Below are 18,894 nucleotides of genomic sequence, written 5' to 3'. Positions count from 1 at the left end.
CTGTGGCATGTGGGATCTTCCCAGACCAGGGATCAAACCTGTGTCCCCTGCATTGGCAGGTGGATTCTTAACCCCTGCACCACCAGGGAAGTCGATAAAATGAATAAAGTTTAACTCATCATAAATAAAGAGCTTTCTCTCAGAAAATTGGAAGTAAACAATTAAACCAGCCAAAAACGGGGTTGATATGTGTACAAAATATAGGACTCTATGTTGTTTTCCATACTAATAATAAGGGTTTATGATTGCACTATTGATGTGCATTACTGAAAGGCAACTATGAAAGTTCCATGACAAACATAAATTTTAAAGTTAGTTATAGTCTATATTGATACATACCTTCAGTATACAAAATACTGCTGGCTCTGGATGTGGTTTGAAAATGGATGACTTGAGAAAATCCTGGTGAACTTGAACCCTTAAGTATCAATAAATAGGTAAGTGGATATTTTGAAATTTTGACAAGAAACTCCTGCTCACATTTGCCCAGCACTGGCAAGTATATGTCTGGCAGTCTTTGGAATCCTCTAGAAATTGTGTAGACTCTAGTGGCCATCATCCCTAAGAAGATGGGCAGCTCTGAAGTCTTCTCTGAAGGTCTCTGGTGGCCACAATTGTCTTGAGAAAGTGCAGGAAGACAGAGAAGGTAACCTCTCCGCAAAGCAAGTAGTTAAAGGACTTTCTTTTGGTGTAAATACTGACCCTGGCACCACCTCTGCTGTCTCCCCAGATCCAATTTGTCACCGAGTCAGATAGATTGGACTACCTCATGTGGCTTCTCATAGCCATCAGGGTAAAATACAAGTACATAGCTGGCTAAAAATAACTTCTGTTGTGCCCTGGCTCTTGCCTACTTCTCCAAACTCATCTTCCAAACCCTCCTCAGTTTCTAAACACACTGAGTTACTTGTGGGATTCAAAACTGCCACATTCTTTCACTGCTCTGTGTGTGTAGTGCTGCCTCTTCTTCCTAGAATACCCCTCCCCTGCCCTCCATTTGACTACCACTTCCCTGTCCTTTAGGGCTCCCTGCCTCTGTCAAGTGCTCTGGGGTCCTGTTGGCTGGGCTACTGTCCCTCCTCTGTGTTATTATCGCTCCTTACCCATGGCTCTGTCCCATGTCTTATCTCCTGGAATGTACCTCACGCCTCCTTCATATTCTCTTACTCATCCTTCAAGACTCCCCTTGGGTAGCCCTTCTCCCATTCATTAGTCAGAGTTAATCTTCCCCTGCTCAGTGAGTCATCAAGATTTTGTCCCTTGGTCTTGTTTATGGTTTCCTTTGCAAAAGCTTTGAAGTTTCATTAGGTCCCATTTGTTTGTTTTTATTTCCATTTCTCTAGCAGGTGGGTCAAAAAGGATCTTGCTGTGATTTATGTCATAGAGTGTTCTGTCTATGTTTTCCTCTAAGAGTTTGATAGTTTCTGGCCTTACATTTAGGTCTTTAATCCATTTTGAGCTTATTTTTGTGTATGGTGTTAGGGAGTGATCTAATCTCATACTTTCACATGTACCTGTCCAGTTTTCCCAGCACCACTTATTGAAGAGGCTGTCCTTTCTCCACTGTACATTCCTGCCTCCTTTATCAAAGATAAGGTGACCGTATGTGCGTGGGTTTATCTCTAGGCTTTCTATACTGTTCCATTGATCTGGGAGAAAATATTTGCAAATGAAGCAACTGACAAAGGATTAATCTCCAGAATTTACAAGCAGCTCATGCAGCTCAATAACAACAAAACAAACAACCCAATCCAAAAATGGGCAGAACACCTAAATACATATCTCCAAAGAAGATATACAGACTGCCAACAAGCACATGAAAGAATGCTCAACATCACTAATCATTAAAGAAATGCAAATCAAAACTACAATGAGATAACATCTCACACCAGTCAGAATGGCCATCATCAAAAAATCTAGAAACAATAAATGCTGGAGACAGTGTGGAGAAAAGGGAACACTCTTGCACTGCTGGTGGGAATGTGAATTGGTACAGCCACTATGGAGAACAGTATGGAGGTTCCTTAAAAAAACTACAAATAGAACTACCATATGACCCAGCAATCCCACTACTGGGCATATACCCTGAGAAAACCATAATTCAAAAAGAGTCATGTACCAAAATATTCATTGCAGCTCTATTTACAGTAGCCCGGAGGTGGAAACAACCTAAGTGTCCATCATTGGATGAATGGATAAAGAAGTGGCACATATATACAATGGAATATTACTCAGCCGTAAAAAGAAATGAAATTGAGCTATTTGTAATGAGGTGGGTAGACCTAGAGTCTGTCATACAGAGTGAAGTAAGTCAGAAAGAGAAAGACAAATACCGTATGCTAACACATATATATGGAATTTAAGAAAAAAAAATGTCATGAAGAACCTAGGGGTAAGACAGGAATAAAGACACAGACCTACTAGAGAACGGACTTGAGGATATGGGGAGGGGGAAGGGTAAGCTGTGACAAAGCGAGAGAGAGGCATGGACATATATATACTACCAAACGTAAGGTAGATAGCTAGTGGGAAGCAGCTACATAGCACAGGGAGATCAGCTTTGTGACCACCTGGAGGGGTCGGATAGGGAGGGAGGGAGGCGGAAGAGGGAAGAGATATGGGAACATATGTATATGTGTAACTTATTCACTTTGTTATAATGCAGAAACTAACACACCATTGTAAAGCAATTATACTGTAATAAAGATGTGAAAAAAAAAAAAGATTTTGTCCCTCTCTCCTAGTCCTGAGTTGCATCTAACGTGTGTTAGTTGTTGGCATACATATTTTTCTGGATTTTTCACCTCATTGCTAACCATTTCAGAACAGGCAGCTTATCTGCACCTTTTATTTTAGCACAATGCCTGGCCCAACACCTGCTGATTAAGGTAATTGCCGTTTCTGTGGTTACAGTGGCCTCTAGGCAACTAAACATCTCAAGGCAGATGCCTGAGGCTGCCCCAGTTGACCCCATTTCTGGACAGGCTATGCCAGTCTTTATATGACTCAATGAGCTTCAAACAACAAGGAAATGGAACTTACAGCATGTTTATTTCTCCTCTCTAGATACCTGTTTTGCAATCCTGACCAAACAGAAGGATTAAACGCAGACCAGAATCTGAACCATAAAAAGCCTTGTCAATTACACTATTGTTTCCTGCTGGAGCAAGCAGAGAGGCCTCTGCTAAACATTCCTGGGACATGAATAATATCAGTTGTGATTACACTTCAGTATCTCATCCTTCACCAGCCTGTGAACATTGACTATAACCTAATTAGGAAATGTGAAGGTCCCTTTGCTGGGGATGAGTGCCCGGGAAACACAGGTCCACTTGCCTCTCCCCGTGGTAGGAACCCTTGAGGCTCACACACAAGTTTGCAGGGTTCTAGGACAGACCTCACCCGTCTAGTTGCATTCCTCAGGTAACCACCAGTAAGCTGAGATCACAGCACCTTGGATTCCATCCTATATTACACTCCTCCTCAAATGCATTGCAAGGGAGATATATCAGGACTGACAACAACAGTCACTTTCAAATGGATGTTAAAGTATTAACTAAGTGATTAACTCGCTTTGCCTAATACATTTTTTGTTTACTGCTTTTGACTGGCTTCAATCAGGAATGCTGAATTTGTTGACAATTGCCTTCTCATCTTTTATTGAATTCTTCTAAACCTGTCTTTTCTTACACAGCTCTTAAAACGCATTCAGAGGGCTGCATTCTATCTTCCAAAGTGCAGAGACCGGAGGACTAAGGATGTCTGCAGGCTTAATTACAGGTGATGAGACACCTTCCTTAAAATTCCTTTGCAGGAGAAAAAAAGTACAGGCTCTTCTCTGTACAAAATGCTCACTGAATCCTCACTTCTCATTCATGGACTTTAACTTGTGGCATTAATTATTCAGTCCTCTGTCCACGCACTTTTCCCCACACTCGTTGAGCATCAGCTGGGGTGCAAATCCGCTTCACGCCCACTGTGCCCCGGCATCCAGCATTTACAGAGTAATTGGCAGGAGCAAAGAAGAGGCCTATGGCCACAAGCAGTGAGAGGAACTCACCTGTTCCAGCGTCCAGCCAAGCACGCAAAGCCCCAAGCCACTGAGCAAACTGATAAGTCAACTTTAATTCTACTGGAAGATGTTTTCGGTCAAACCACCCTCTGCCTACTTAGTGTACATTCCTATAAACTATACTTTGCCCTGATAATGTGTGAGCTTCAGTGTCATGATCCAAGGTTCTTTTGCTGTTGGGCATGGTGTCTCAGGGATGATCCCTAGAATCCTTTGTCTTGAATCCTGGTTAAGCCACTCTACAGTGTCATGATAGTTTTCCACCTGTCTTGGTCACCAGATTTTAACTACAAGTGAGGACATCCTGCTACTTCTGCCTTCTAACTTGGTGTTTGCCTGTGTTATGTCTGGACACTGCTTCATTCCCTTCATTGCTATGCCCTGTTTGTTTGAATTTCTGTGGTCACCCTAACCCCTACCTGTCCCAGCAGCTCCACCCCTGTTTACAACTTGTTCTGATGCCATGCCTTACTGAAAAATCATGATATTTGTTTAAAAATTTTATCTATTTATTTTTTGGCTGCATTGGGTCTTTGTTGCTGTGCGTGGGCTTTCTCTAGTTGCGGTGAGAGGGGGCTACTCTTCGTTGCAGTGCATGGGCTTCTCATTGTGGTGGCTTCTCTTGTTGCGGAGCATGGGCTGTAGGTGCGGTGGCTTCACTAGTTGTGGCTCACGGGCTCAGTAGTTGTGGCGTACAGGCTTAGTTGCTCAACAGCATGTGGGATCTTCCCGGACCAGGGCTTGAACCCGTGTCCCCTGCATTGTCAAGTGGATTCTTAACCACTGCGCCACCAGGGAAGTCCCAGAATCAGGGTATTTGATAGGGAGAATATTGTTGTTACTACTGTTGCTTTACTGTTAAGGGAACTGAGGCTCAGAAGGATTAAGTGACTTGGCCAACTGGATGTCTAATACCCAGTAGAGTCAGGCCTTAACCTAGGTCCCCATCTCCAGTTTGCTCTTTGCTCAAATCTGTGCTTTTTGCTCTAAAAATCTTAAGGATGGTTTTAAAAATTAGATGTGATTAAAAGGTAAAAGTATACAGAAATAAATGTTTTACTGTTATTGTCATCAGCAGGGATTCCTCCAATCTGCAGCAATGCATTTCTTCTGGGTCTATCCAGGTCTTTGAAACAGAAAATCTGCTTCCTGCATCAGATGAAGCTTGCACATGGATGGCAAATTACAACACTGTCTATAGATGCCAGGTGTGAACCAGTCATGTTTCAAAAATTCATTTGTGGTTATTTAAAATGGAGGCCGTGGGACTTCCCTGATGGCACAGTGGTTAAGAATCGCCTGCCAATGCAGGGAACACGGGTTCAACCCCTGTTCCAGGAAGATCCTACATGCCGCGGAGCAACTAAGCCCGTGGACCACAACTACTGAGCCTGCGCTCTAGAGCCCGTACGCCACAACAAGAGAAGCCATTGCACTGAGAAGCCCGTATACTGCAACGAAGAGTAGCCCCATTTGCCACAACTAGAGAAAGCCCGTGCACAGCAACGAAGACCCAACACAGCCAAAAATAAATTAAATAAATAATTTTAAAAAAATAAAAAATAAAATAAAATGGAGGCCTCATTTTCCCAAACAGATAATGTTATAAATGGTGGGTAGATTCTTGGGTTATCCCACAAGGCTGTTTGATTAATAATGTTGCTGGAGTACATTTCTAGTTCATAAGGTGGCTGAAGTAATTCATATATTATGCCATTGCAACATAATCATCAAGGCCCTGGTCAATTAAGGAATACTTATTTTGAGCCCTGTAGAACTGTCTTCTGACAGCAGTAGTGAGTCTGTCACTATAGGTTCTAGAGTACATAGAGGGGCTGTTGGGAAATTTCCCATATTTTAATAGCTGAGAGAACTGGTTTGTCAGATGAGAAGTGAGAAGGTATTCTCGTGAGGGGTCAGGTGGCTTGAAAAATATGTGCAGATGTGGAGTAGAAAAAGAGCAAGGAAAGAGAAATCCCAGGAACAAAAAAAAGATGTGAGTAGAGGGGTTGGAAGAAATCAGAGTTATCTGAAGATGAGAAGTAAAATCTGACAAGGAAATGGAAACTAATAAAGAGATTTAGAGAATGTGGATTTAGAAGGTTAGGGATTTATAATGTGAGAGACAGAAGATGACTTTGGCAGAAGATGATTTTGAATGGCTTTTGATAGAGCAATTTCAGTTTTAGAGAAATGTGCTAAAGAAAAAGCTATACTAATAAAGCTTATGTAACTTAACTCTAACTGGGAGTAACCAATGGGCTGACAGATTAGCCACAGATTCTTATTGATGAGGGACAGGGTACAGCCCAGGAAGGACACGAGGTCTGAGGACTAATGGGAAAGAGCCTTGCAGAGAAGCTAAATGTTATCCCATCCCAGTAAAATAAGGAAAAAGCAGCCCTACAGTAGATGGCTTGGGTGGAAAATGCATCTCCTTGTTAGTCTTTGCCCTATTTTAATACAGCTGACCCTCCATATCTGTGAGTTCTGCCTCCATGGATTCAACCAATCACAGATCAAAAATATTAGAAAAGAAAATTTCACAAAGTTCCAAAATTTGAATTTGCTGCCCTGGCAACTATTTACATAACATTTTTTGGGGAGGGGTGGGGTGTTGCTGTGTGGCAAGTGGGATCTTAGTTCCCCGACCAGGAATCGAACCTGCACCCCCTGCATTGGAAGCTTGGAGTCTTAACCACTAGACTGCCAGGAAAGTCCCTATGTAACATTTACACTGTATTAGGTATTACAAGTAATCTAGTGATGATTTAAAGGAGGATGTGTGTAGCTTATATGCAAATACTACACCATTTTATATGTGGGGCTTGAGCATCTGTGGATTTTGGTCTCTGCAGGGAGGGGGCCTGGAACCAATCCCCTGAGGATACCAAGGAACATGGTACTAGAATGGGAGGAAATCTTGACTAGAATAGGATTTGGTCCAAGGTAAAGAAAGCTACAGAGTAATGATTAAGTGGATGGCACTATTCTCAAAGGTGCTGTCATGGGCTCCTTGGTTGGTTGATGGGTTTACAAAGGGAAAAAGCCTGGACAAGGTCTGGAAACAGGAGACTGAGAAAGGAGGATTGATATCTCTTTGTCAAGAGCATAAGAATGCTATCTCTTTCGTGACCTGGAGCAAGCTCTGCAGATCTTGTTGCCTTGAGGGAAGTGTTTCTCTTCTTTAAAAGGGATTTTGATTATACTCGTTCTGGGAAGGATGAGCATGTGTGTTGTTTGGCTGAAAGTCCAAAGTGTTGTTCCAGATTGAACAATTCAGTCTTTGGGGAGAGATCTTACTTTGAGCTATTATGTCTCATGGGTTGCCCTAATTGGAAGTGGAGGATCATATTTTAGGGTAAGATTAGCCTCCTTAGGTAGAGGGATAAAGTTTCCTAGAGGAAGGGAGAAATTTGCAACATGATGGATTTAAGAATGTTACTGAGGAGGGACAGGGGAGCAAGGCTAGGAACCAGGTGACCCAACGAGAGGATCTATGTGAAGAATTTAACTTGCTCTTTAATTTTTTTCATACACTCTGGGAATGGTGATGTTTAGGGTCATTAAAAAAATTTTTTTCATTGCAGTATAGTTGATTTATAACGTTGTGTTAGTTTCTGTTGTACAGCAAAGTGAATCAGTTATAGGGTCATTTTTAATATTAAAAATTATCATCTTGTCTATCTCCCAACCCTCAGTCAAGTCCAACAGCTTTGTGTTGTTGATGGAATGGGGTGAATTAAGGATGTGATAAAAGAGGGAAATGTTACCTTCTGCTGAGGTCAGTGTGCCAGCATCCCCTCTAGGAGGGGACAGTGCCCCTGGAGATCAAAGTGGTGAACTCGCAGTGAGTAGCCAGAGGTGGAGCTGGGAGAGGCAAGCCACAGTGCTGGACCACTTCGAAAGGAGATGAGGGAATTCCCTGGCAGTCCAGTGGTTAAGACTTCGCCTTCCAATTCAGGGGGTATGGGTTCGATCCCTGGTTGGGGAGCTAAGATCCCACATGCCTTGGGGCCAAAAATCCAAAACATAAAGCAATATTGTAACAAATTCAATAAAGACTTTAAAAATGGTCCACATCAAAAAAATCTTAAACAAACAAACAAAAAAAGCAGATGAGAATTGGAATGAATTTTAATGAAGTGTCCACTGGAATTACATAAATCAAAGAATGGAGGCTTTCCATCTGCCCTTTCATTAAGATATTGGAAGAGCAGATTTCTCAGGATCCTAAGTAGCTGAGTACATGTGTGGCTGAGGCTTTCTCGGAAATGCTATATCTGTATTCTAGAAGGGTTGAAGATGAGAGAAGGTGGGAGCCAGGAGGTATCCATCAGAGGAAACCTACAGAAGCCAATGGGGAAGCCAGGTCAGGAAATCTTTCCACCTCATCAGTCACTATGATGAGTGGGGAAAAAAATGCATCTATAAAGATGTAAGATTTTGGCAGGATTGAGAATTGCCATTTCCATTTGCCATTTATAGATACTAGTTATTGTGTTTTGCTTTCTATTGATTAAGTTATGTTAAAATGGTCTTGTGGTAAGAGCGTTGGCAAGAGAAACACCTGTTCTTTATTTCATTACTAGGCAAGTTGGGATTGTTGGCAGAATATTCCAGCAAAAGTACAATTCTATGAAACTAATTATCTAGAGAACCTGTGGAAGGATTTGCTGTAGTAGGTGGTGTTACATTTAGATGAGGAATTTTTCAGTAGCTGTGGAGGTCTCAAAGGATCTATTTTTGAGATGGGATAGCTGAAGAAGTAAGAGTTAACAGTTTTGGGTGTAGGGAGAGGAAGCAGAGCCTGAGATAGTGTTGTCATTGCAAAATTAGAACAAGGCTTTGGCAGTGCTTCCAACTGTATCGTATAATTAGGCAGGAGACTTGGTGAGGGGAAGGATGGGGAATTTGGCCTCAACTGCATTGCCTTTGAAACCCTGATTTAAGTTTCTGTCGGATTTTGCTCCATCTATTCCTCTAGCCTTTGAAAATGAAGTAACTTATCTTCACATGTGAGTTCAGCTCCATCAAAATCTTCTCTTCTCGTTGGGTAGGGGAACTGAACCCCAATCCAGTCTCACAGACCCCATATCTAGGACGATGGATGATTCATTGCTTTGGGAGATTTTCCTCACCTCTAGCACCCACAAATACCACTGTTTAAGTGGCTTTTATCTCATGCTCCCTCTCTAACCCTGCATCTCAATTTGTCTGCAGGACAATGTTATTTGAATGTCTTTACACATTATATTTAATTTAATAAATAAATTCAGATAGTTCTAACAGTCACCTTTCAGAGATTTTTTTCATTACTGTCAAGAGAACCACTTAGCTTTTCCTGGTACCCTAAATAAAAACTTAGAGACTTTTTGACATCGAATCCCTTATTAATTTTGCTAGTACTTTTTAACGTAAAGTCCTACACATTTACCCCCATTCAGACCTTCGTTACCCCTAATCAGACTTTAATAAAAACCTTGATCATTTTTATGTTTTCTGTCTCAGCTTTATGTATTACATATTACAGTCAGCCACTAGAGGAATCTTCTTCAAACATGATTTTCCAATTTCATCCACATACCTCTGGCTTCAGTTCATTCATTTGTTCAGATTTTTCCCCCAAATACTGTTTACTTACTTTATGCCAGCATAGTCACTTGGAAATAAAGAAATATAAATCCCTTGTAACAACACATTTCTGTAATGAAAATTAGCTTATATATGAATGGTAAATAGAAGAATGATATCAGAGTTAATGCAGAATTCATGTTGGTTTATGTGTTTTCCATATATTGATATTTTGTGCTGCTAAATAATAGTACTGAACACTTGGAACACAAAGGACATCATCACAGCTGAATGTGACAAGTCAGTATAGCGCACAATGCCCAGTCGCTGAGTGTTTGCTCTTTCCATATTTGGCTACATGCTCTGACTTGGAAGAGCTTATCTTGGAAGGTAAATATTGGAAGGGTCCTTGATCTTTGTGTATTTGCTTTTTTTTTTTTAACATGCAATTTTAGAGATAATACAGAGAGATTCCTTGTGCCATTTACCTAGTTTCCCCCAGTGGTAATACCTTGCAAAAACTATAGTACAATATCTCAGCCGGGATTTTGATGTTAACAGAGTGAAGATACATAGCATTTCCATCACCACAAGGATCCCTCATGTGGCCCTTTTATAGTCACACCCACTTCCTTCCCCACTCCCCCCTTAATCCTTGTAAACACTAATCTGTTCTCTATTTCTGTAATTTTGTCATTATAAGAAACTTACATAGGGATTTCCCTGGTGGTGCAGTGGTTAAGAATCCACCTGCCAGTGCAGGGGACACGGGTTCGAGCCCTGGTCCGGGAAGATCCCAAATGCTGGGGAGCAACTGGGCCTGTGTGCCTAGAGCCCATGCTCCCTAACAAGAGAAGCCACCACAATGAGAAGCCCGCACACCGCAACGAAGACCCAACGCAGCCAAAAATAAATAAATTAAAAAAAAAAAGTGACTATTAAAAAAGAAAAAAAGAACGTTACACAGATGGACACATACAGTATGCAAACTTTGGGGATTGACTTTTTTCATACAATTTTCTGGATATTCATCCAAGTTGTATGTATGATACTAGTTCACTCCTTTAATTGCTGAATCCATGGTATGGATGTACCACAGTTTGTTTAACCAGTCAGCTGTTGAAAGACACCTGGGTTGTTTCCAGTTTTTGACTGAAGCTGCTATAAACATTTGTGTACAGGCTTTTGTGTGAACATAAGTCTTCAGTTCTCTGGGATGAATGTCCAGGACTGCAACTGCTGGCTTGTATGAGGGTGGCATGTTTGGCTAAAAAAAATCACAAAAAACTGCCAAATAGTTTCAGAGTGGTTTTACTATTTCATGTTCCCATCAGTAATCCAGTTTTGCTGCATCCTTGCTGATATTTGGTGTTGTCACCATTTTTTTATTTCAGTCATTCTGATAGGTGTCCACTGGTATCTCATTAAGGTTTTAATTTGAATTTCCCTAATGTCTAATGATATTGAACATCTTTTCATCTGCTTATTTGCCATATGTATGTCTTCAGTGAAATTACATCTTTTGCCCATTTTCTAATTGGATTGGTTTTTATTTTTATCCCGAGCTGTAGTTTGTAGTTTTTTCCATCTCTCAACAGTCTTTTGTAGAGAGAACACTTTTAATTTTGACGAATTTCAATTAGTCAGTTTTTTCTTTTCTGGATTGTGTTTTGGAGTCTTAGAACTCTTTTCCTAGCCCTAGATCCCAGAAATTTTCTATGTTTTTTGAAATAGAAGTTTTATGGTTTTACATTTGACATTTAGGTCTATGATCCATTTTGAGTTAATTTTTGTATAAGGTGTGAGGTTTATGTCAAGTTTCATTTTTTTGCCAATGGAAGACCAAGTGCTCTAGCACCATTTGTTGAAAAGGCTGTCCTTCCTCCATTGAATTGTTTTTACACTTTCATCAAAAATCAGCTGGGCAGGCTTCCCTGGTGGCACAGTGGTTGAGAGTCCGCCTGCCGATGCAGGGGACACGGGTTCGTGCCCCGGTCCGGGAAGATCCCACATGCCGCGGAGCAGCTAGGCCCGTGAGCCATGGCCCTGAGCCTGCGCATCCGGAGCCTGTGCTCCGCAACGGGAGAGGCCACAACAGTGAGAGGCCCGCGTACCGCACACACAAAAAAGAAAAATCAGCTGGGCATATTTGTGTGAGTCTGTTTCTGGGTTCTCTACTGTGTTCCATTTACCTGTGTGTCTGTCCCTTTACCAATACCACACAGTCTTGGTTACTGTGGCTATGATTACATAGCTTGAAATTAGGTAGACTGATTCCTCCCATTATTTTCTGTTTCAAGACTGTTTTAGCTATTCTAGTTGCTTTATCTTTCTACATAAATTTTAGAGTAATCTTATATATATCTACAAAGAACACTTGCTGGGATAGGGATAGAAATTGTGCTAAACCTATATATCAACCTGGGAACAACTGACATCTGTGCTGCATGGAAACTTCCAATCCATGAACAGGGTATGTCTTTTCATTTATTTAGATCTTGTTTGATTCATTTCATTTTGTAGTTTTCAGCATACAAGTGCTATACATGTTTTGCTATATTTATACCAAAGTGTTTCACTTTTTTGAACAATCGTAAGTAGTATTGTATTTTAAATTTCTGTCTTCTGAGGCTTTTCCTTTGCTGATCCTTTGGCTGAAAAGAGCAGGCTTTTGTTTGATGATTTTTTCTTTTTTTGTCTGCACTCATTGGCATTTCTGGGACTGCTGGCTTCTTCAGCTCCACATCTGGGATATATGAAGTAAAAAGAAAACCCAGGGAACTCACTTCTGTGTCATTCCTTGGGTCCCAAGTTCCCTAGCTGGTCCCATAATCCCTGTTATGTTTTTTGTTCATAATTTTGGTAGACCTCAGATTTTTCAGCTATATATTTGTTGCATTATAGCAGAAATACCTGCATATTAAACCTGAATGGGCTTCCCTGGTGGCGCAGTGGTTGAGAGTCTGCCTGCCGATGCAGGGGACACGGGTTCATGCCCCGGTCCAGGAAGATCCCACGTGCTGTGGAGCGGCTGGGCCCGTGAGCCATGGCCGCTGAGCCTGCACGTCCGGAGCCTGTGCTCCGCAACGGGAGAGGCCGCAGCAGTGAGAGGCCCGCGTACCGCAAAAAAAAAAAACCAAAAAAACACCTGAATGCTGCCCTTTAAGAACTTACAGTTTTTAGAGGATTCTAAATTTCTCCCATATCTTACCTAATATTACATGGCAAAGGCAAACTTTTTGGTTGCTAAATATCTCCACCATCTGCCTGTAGTTGAAACTTAAAGCTTCACTATTTGCATTGCATTCCAGTGGACTCTGTTCTTTCTTCCAATAAAATATAATTACTACCATGTCCCAGGAGAGTTCAAACATGAAACTGAGATTGAGAATTAATAAGATAGTGTGAATGAATTATTAGACCCTTTCCTGACACTTTGCTGCAAGCAGGATATTTTTGATAGGAAGGAAGCTGGAAAGATAGACATAGAGTGCAAGGAGGTGGGAACGGTCCACCCCTCTGCCTATTACCATGTGACTTTGGGCAAATTATTTAATCTTCTCATTAACTTAACCTCCTCATCTATAATATGGGGATAAAAATAGAACCCATCTGTTTTAGTTTTCTAGAACTGCTGTAACAAATTACCACAAACTTGGCTTAAAACAACAGAAATGTATTCTCTCACAGTTCTGAAGACCAGAGGTCTGAAATCAAGGTGTCAGCAAGGCTGTGCTTCCTCCAGAGCCTCTAGAAGAGATTCCACTTTTGCCTGTTCCAGCTTCTGATGGCTGGCAGCATTCTTTGACTTGTGACTGCTCACTCCGACTTCTGCCTTTGTTCTTCTGATCTGGCTGGTATAGCTGAGGTCACTTAGCCACTTCATTCATCTGGAGACTGGACCATCCTTCCAAGATGGTGTTTTGTCTTCCAGGTCTCTCTCCACATGGCCTCTCTTCATTCAATGATGAAGCCTGAGTTTTTTTTTTGTGACATAGCTGTTGGCTTCCAAGATAAAAAGCAGAAGCTTCCAGGCCTCTGCTGGAAGTAGCCCAGTATCACTTCCACCAGATTCTATTCGTCAAAGCAAGTGGCAAAGCTATACTGGATTTCAAGGGATAGGGGAATAGTCTCTGCTTCATAACAGGAGGAAGAGCAGTCTCCCACCCCCACCCCAGGGAAAGAAGGGAGGAAGGAATTGATCTGGAGATTCTCTACGACAGTTGGCCCTAAAGACTAATTTTGGCTTCATAGGTTTATTTTGTGCAGGTCTTGCACGCTGAGCACCTATTCCCATAACCTAGTTCAGATCCTGTAGTTCCATCAGGGAAATGGGATTGCTGTTTTCTCAGTAGACCTTTTATCTTCTTTCTTTTGCTCATGTCATTTCTTTAACCTGAAATAGTATTTCTTTTCTTTTCTTTTTTTTTTTTTCAAGTCATTCATGTTCACTGAGTCTTTACATTAAAGACAAACCTTAGCTTCTGCAGCTGGTTCTCATTAAATTCACACAGTTCTTATCTTTTTTCTCTCCAAGTTCTCTAGACATTTAGGTATTCAGTTTGCATTTTATTAATTTACATTTGCTGAAAGGTTTTTTTAAAAAAAATTATGTATTGCCAAATATTGCAGATGCGTATAGCCAGATCAGATTGTAAATTCATGGGGACGTGGGCTGTCCTACTTTTGCCTCTTCCCAGATCACCTCTACCAGTTATTTTGCACAAGCTAGATACTGTAGTTCACAAGAGAGCATGCTTCTGAGTGAAACTGAATTTGAGGCATTTCAAGAAGTTACAGCATATCTAAATTGCAGAGAGGTTGAGAAGACTAGATAAATAGGATATAATTATTTAGTAGGTGATCTATTGTTGAATGAGTAAATGAATGCCTACATGCATGAAGGCCACTGGGACTTGGCAAATCCATTTTCAGAGGAAATTATTTTGGTGCATCAAATATTTATTGAGCACCTAATATGTTCCTGTCACTTTGCTAGACACACAGATGGAAATGTAAAAAAAAAAAAAAAGTAAAAGTTCAGTCTCTGACCTCCAGGTAAATAGATACAGAAGAAAGATGCAAACGTACTCATATTGTTAATACAAACCAAGCAGAGGAGGCTGGGAGAGCACAGGGAGGGTGACTGAGCTTGGCATGATCACATGAGAAATGGTTCCTGGGTAAGATGACACCAATCAAAGCTTAGTAGGGGCTTCCCTGGTGGCGCAGTGGTTGAGAGTCCGCCTGCCAATGCAGGGGACACGGGTTCATGCCCCGGTACGGGAAGATCCCACATGCCGCGCAGCGGCTGGGCCCGTGAGCCATGGCTGCTGGGTCTGCGCGTCCGGAGCCTGTGCTCCGCAATGGGAGAGGCCACAACAGTGAGAGGCCCACGTACCGCAAAAAAAAAAAAAAAAAAAAGCTTAGTGTGTAAGAGACAACCAGGCAAAGAACGGGGTAGAGTCAGGAAAGGCATTTCAGACGAGGGAACTACATGAAAAAAAAGCAGAGGATTATTTCAGCATGATGAGTGCAGTGAAAGACAAGTTGTTTAAAGCCTAGAGTGGGAGACAGCAATTTGGAGAAGATAAGAATGGAGAGGTGGGTAGGGACAGATCAAGGAGAGCCTGTTTTCCTGAGAGAGAGCTCATCCAGGCTTGGGAGAGTCCATGGACTAGTACAGGCAGAGGAATAACATGGTCAACTCGAGATCCCTCTGGCAGCCAGGTGGAGGATGGTCCTGGGTAAATTAAATGAGTGTGTCCATCTTGGCAGGAGATGACTGAGGCCTTATACTAGACTTTAATAATAGAAACACAGAGGAGGAATGGGTTGAGAACTATTTAGCAGGAAAAATTATCAGGGCTTGGTGAGTGATAGAATGTAGAAGGGGAAAGAGAAAGATGAGTCTAGGTGAGCTGCCAGATTCCTGGCTTGGGTGACTGGGTAACTTCTGTGTCATTTTTTCATGGAGGCAGGGGAAGAGAATGGATGATATGGGGAAGAGGACAGGTTCAGTTCTGTCCTTGTTGAGTTTGAGGTACCCGTTGAGATATTCAAGTGGATATAGGAGCTTCTTCCATTGGAGAAGCCTACTTGGGAGAGTCACGTCCTCAAGGGAGAGCCCAGTTTCAGTTGTCATGAAATGAAGGGAGCATCTGTGAAGAGGCTGAAGATCTAAGGTGGTTGGATTATCATGAGACGGAATTTCAGAGGGCACAGTGATAGCTGTGGGGTGGGAGGCAGAAAGGAGTGGTTGGTCAGAGACCGGAGGCTTAGAGTCCTATCAGACGAGAGGAGTGTGTGGAAGGGTCAGGGGAGTATGGATGGCATTTTGCTTGGTGACCAGAGATGATATAGCTTTCAGGCTTGGTGTGGTTAGCTGGCCTTGAGAATTCCCCATGGAATTTAGGATTTAACGCAGGGCAGGGTTTGGCTTTGGCTTTGGGCAGCTTGGGTGGGGAGTGGTTAGTATTAGTGGTGGTTCTGGCTTCATGTGACAATGGTGTCCATGGCGTCTGTGATGGTGGCCTCCAGGCAATGGCCCCATGAGATTTATGAGCCCTGTGGTGAGTGGAAGGTGGCTCTTAGATAGTTGTGTGTATAATTTTATCTAAAAGTATACATCAACTAGGAAGTTAGCTAGAAGATATTTAATTAGTCAGAATATTTCAAATTTTCTTCTACATTGGTAATGGAGACAAAGTGGGGGGAAAATAGAGAGGTCAAGAAAACAAATGCTAACAACCACATAAGTGAAACTAATCTGACTCCCACTTTGTTGCCCAGAAATGATTTTTGAAGTCATTTGCAGGAGTAGAATGAGTTTCTAGGAGAGATGCTTTTTCAACTTCTAATGACCTCTCAAACCTTCTGATTTTTGCTGGAGTGCTTCTGGATGTGGATATTGCAGCTGGGCATTTGACTAATTAAAAAGTTCAACAACAGATAAATGCGCCAAAATAGAAAGCCATTTCAGCACAGGAGTAATGTGTTAGGAAGATCCAAGGCATCAGGCATTTAAGGGGTGAATCTTCTTACAAAGCTTCTCCCATGCTTACCTCTCACGATGACCTCCTATAGCCCTTCCGTCAAAGTCTCAGAGTTTCTTCCTGTCTTTCAGAGACTTCAACAATCTGGCTTCAACCTCATCTGTCAAATGGGAATAATAACCATTGCTCTATTTATCCCACAGGTTTTTGGTCAAGACAAAGGTAACCATACATGTGAAAACTATTTGAAATATGTAAAAGCTATATATGTTTAAAAAGTAGTTCCTTTATGGCTATGTTTTTGTTTTATCCTCCTTCCTTTAGTGCCAGGATTTCCTGTCCCTAAATCCCAGGCTTTCTAATACCAGGTGCTAGATTTCTCTGACCCCCAACTGCCTAATCAACCTCTACTGATGACCAGTTCTACCTCTGCTTGAATATTCACCTTCCATCTTAGACTTCAAAACAGTGATTCTTACTGACCGGCATAGACTTGCCTTTATGGACTGGCTTGTCCACTTCAGACCCATCTTCAATCTCCTCTCCCATGTTTCTGAGCCTAGAGTGACAAACCCACAGCCTCCTTCTGAAAAACAAAAAAACACAAAAATAAAAACCAGCGATCTCCATTGGCCTCTCCTGAACTGAATTATTCTACTTTCACACAATTTGTGTATCTAAATCATTCTCTCCTGTGAAACAGCCTTGCTTGTGTGGGTCCTGGGGATCTAACAGAGAAACCATCTCAGCCAAAGCTACCATGATACTGTCATCAAGTCCTATGCAAGAGTAAAAGTCTAGGAGGAAGCAGGGACTAGAGAAAGGTATCCAGGTCAATCTCCAAAATGAAGACAGACAAGGCAGCTATTGAAAGCTGGAGTGAGAGACTTCCCTGGTGGCGCAGTGGTTAAGAATCCACCTGCCAATGCAGAGGACAAGGGTTCGATCCCTGGTCCAGGAAGATCCCACAGGTCGCAGAGCAACTAAGCCCAAGCGCCACAACTAAGCCCAAGTGCCACAACTACTGAGCCTGTGCTCTAGGGCCTGCAAGCCACAACTACGGAAGCCCGCCTGCCCAGAGCCCATGCTCTGCAACAAGAGAAGCCACCGCAGTGAGAAGCCCATGCACCACAATGTAGAGTAGCCCTGCTCGCCCTGACTAGAGAAAGCCCGTGTGCAGCAACACCCAATGCCACCAAAAATAAATAATAAATAAATAAATTTATTAAAAAAAAAGATATCTATAGTATGAGAAAATTAAAAAAAAAAAGAAAGCTGGAGTATGGGGACTAGATTCAAAAGGGCTGGTAGGCCACGGTGAAGAATAAAGCATAGACTACCACCTGGAACAGGCACTGTTGGCCAGCTAGTTTCAACACGTTCTTCTGCATGGTGCTTGGGTACATGGCTGGCTACATGGAAAGGGCCAGGGATGAGGCAGAAATCCTGGTTTGAGAGTCATGTCCTCTACTCAAAAAAATCTTCATCATCTTCCACTGTCTATGGAGAAAGTTCAAACTCCGTTGTGTTCAGCCCTTACTAGCTTGGGCATGGAAATGGTCACATTTCCATTAATGAGCAATTATGATGATACGCTTAATGGCACGCAGTTCTGCTTCCTTCTAGGTCCTCTGCTTCCTGGATCCAAGCCCTTCATCTCTCAATCTCAAGCCTGCTCTTCAAATCCTCATTTTCTGTCTCTGCCTCTATTCAGAATGAAGGAGTGAATCATAGGGGGGGATGGCCTCAAAAGATATCGTCCTGCTTTCCCCTGGATTTGGTTTCATCCCGGGGATGCTTTACATTACAGTTTAGCTTCAATTTGTCCATGGAGCTTAACATTTTATGGTAATACTTTCTCCCTCTCTCATACCAATTTCTTTCTTTCCTTTTTTTTTTTTAAAACATCTTTACTGGAGTATAATTGCTTTACAACGGTGTGTTAGTTTCTGCTGTATAACAAGGTGAATCAACTATACCTATACATACATCCACATATCTCCTCCCTCTTGCGTATCCCTCCCACCCTCCCTATCCCACCCCTCTAGGTGGACACAAAGCACAAAGATCAGGGAGCTGATCTCCCTGTGCTATGAGGCTGCTTCCCACTAGCTATCTGTTTTACATTTGGTAGTGTATATATGTCCATGCCACTCTCTCATTTCGTCCCACCTTACCCTTCCCACTCCCTGTGTGCTCAAGTCCATTCTCTATGTCTGCGTCTTTATTCTTGTCCTGCCCCTAGGTTCTTCA

The sequence above is a fragment of the Phocoena phocoena genome, chromosome 14 (genome assembly GCF_963924675.1).
Source record: "Phocoena phocoena chromosome 14, mPhoPho1.1, whole genome shotgun sequence".
NCBI classification, from domain to species: Eukaryota; Metazoa; Chordata; class Mammalia; order Artiodactyla; family Phocoenidae; genus Phocoena; species Phocoena phocoena.
This window is presented reverse-complemented; position numbering follows the sequence as displayed.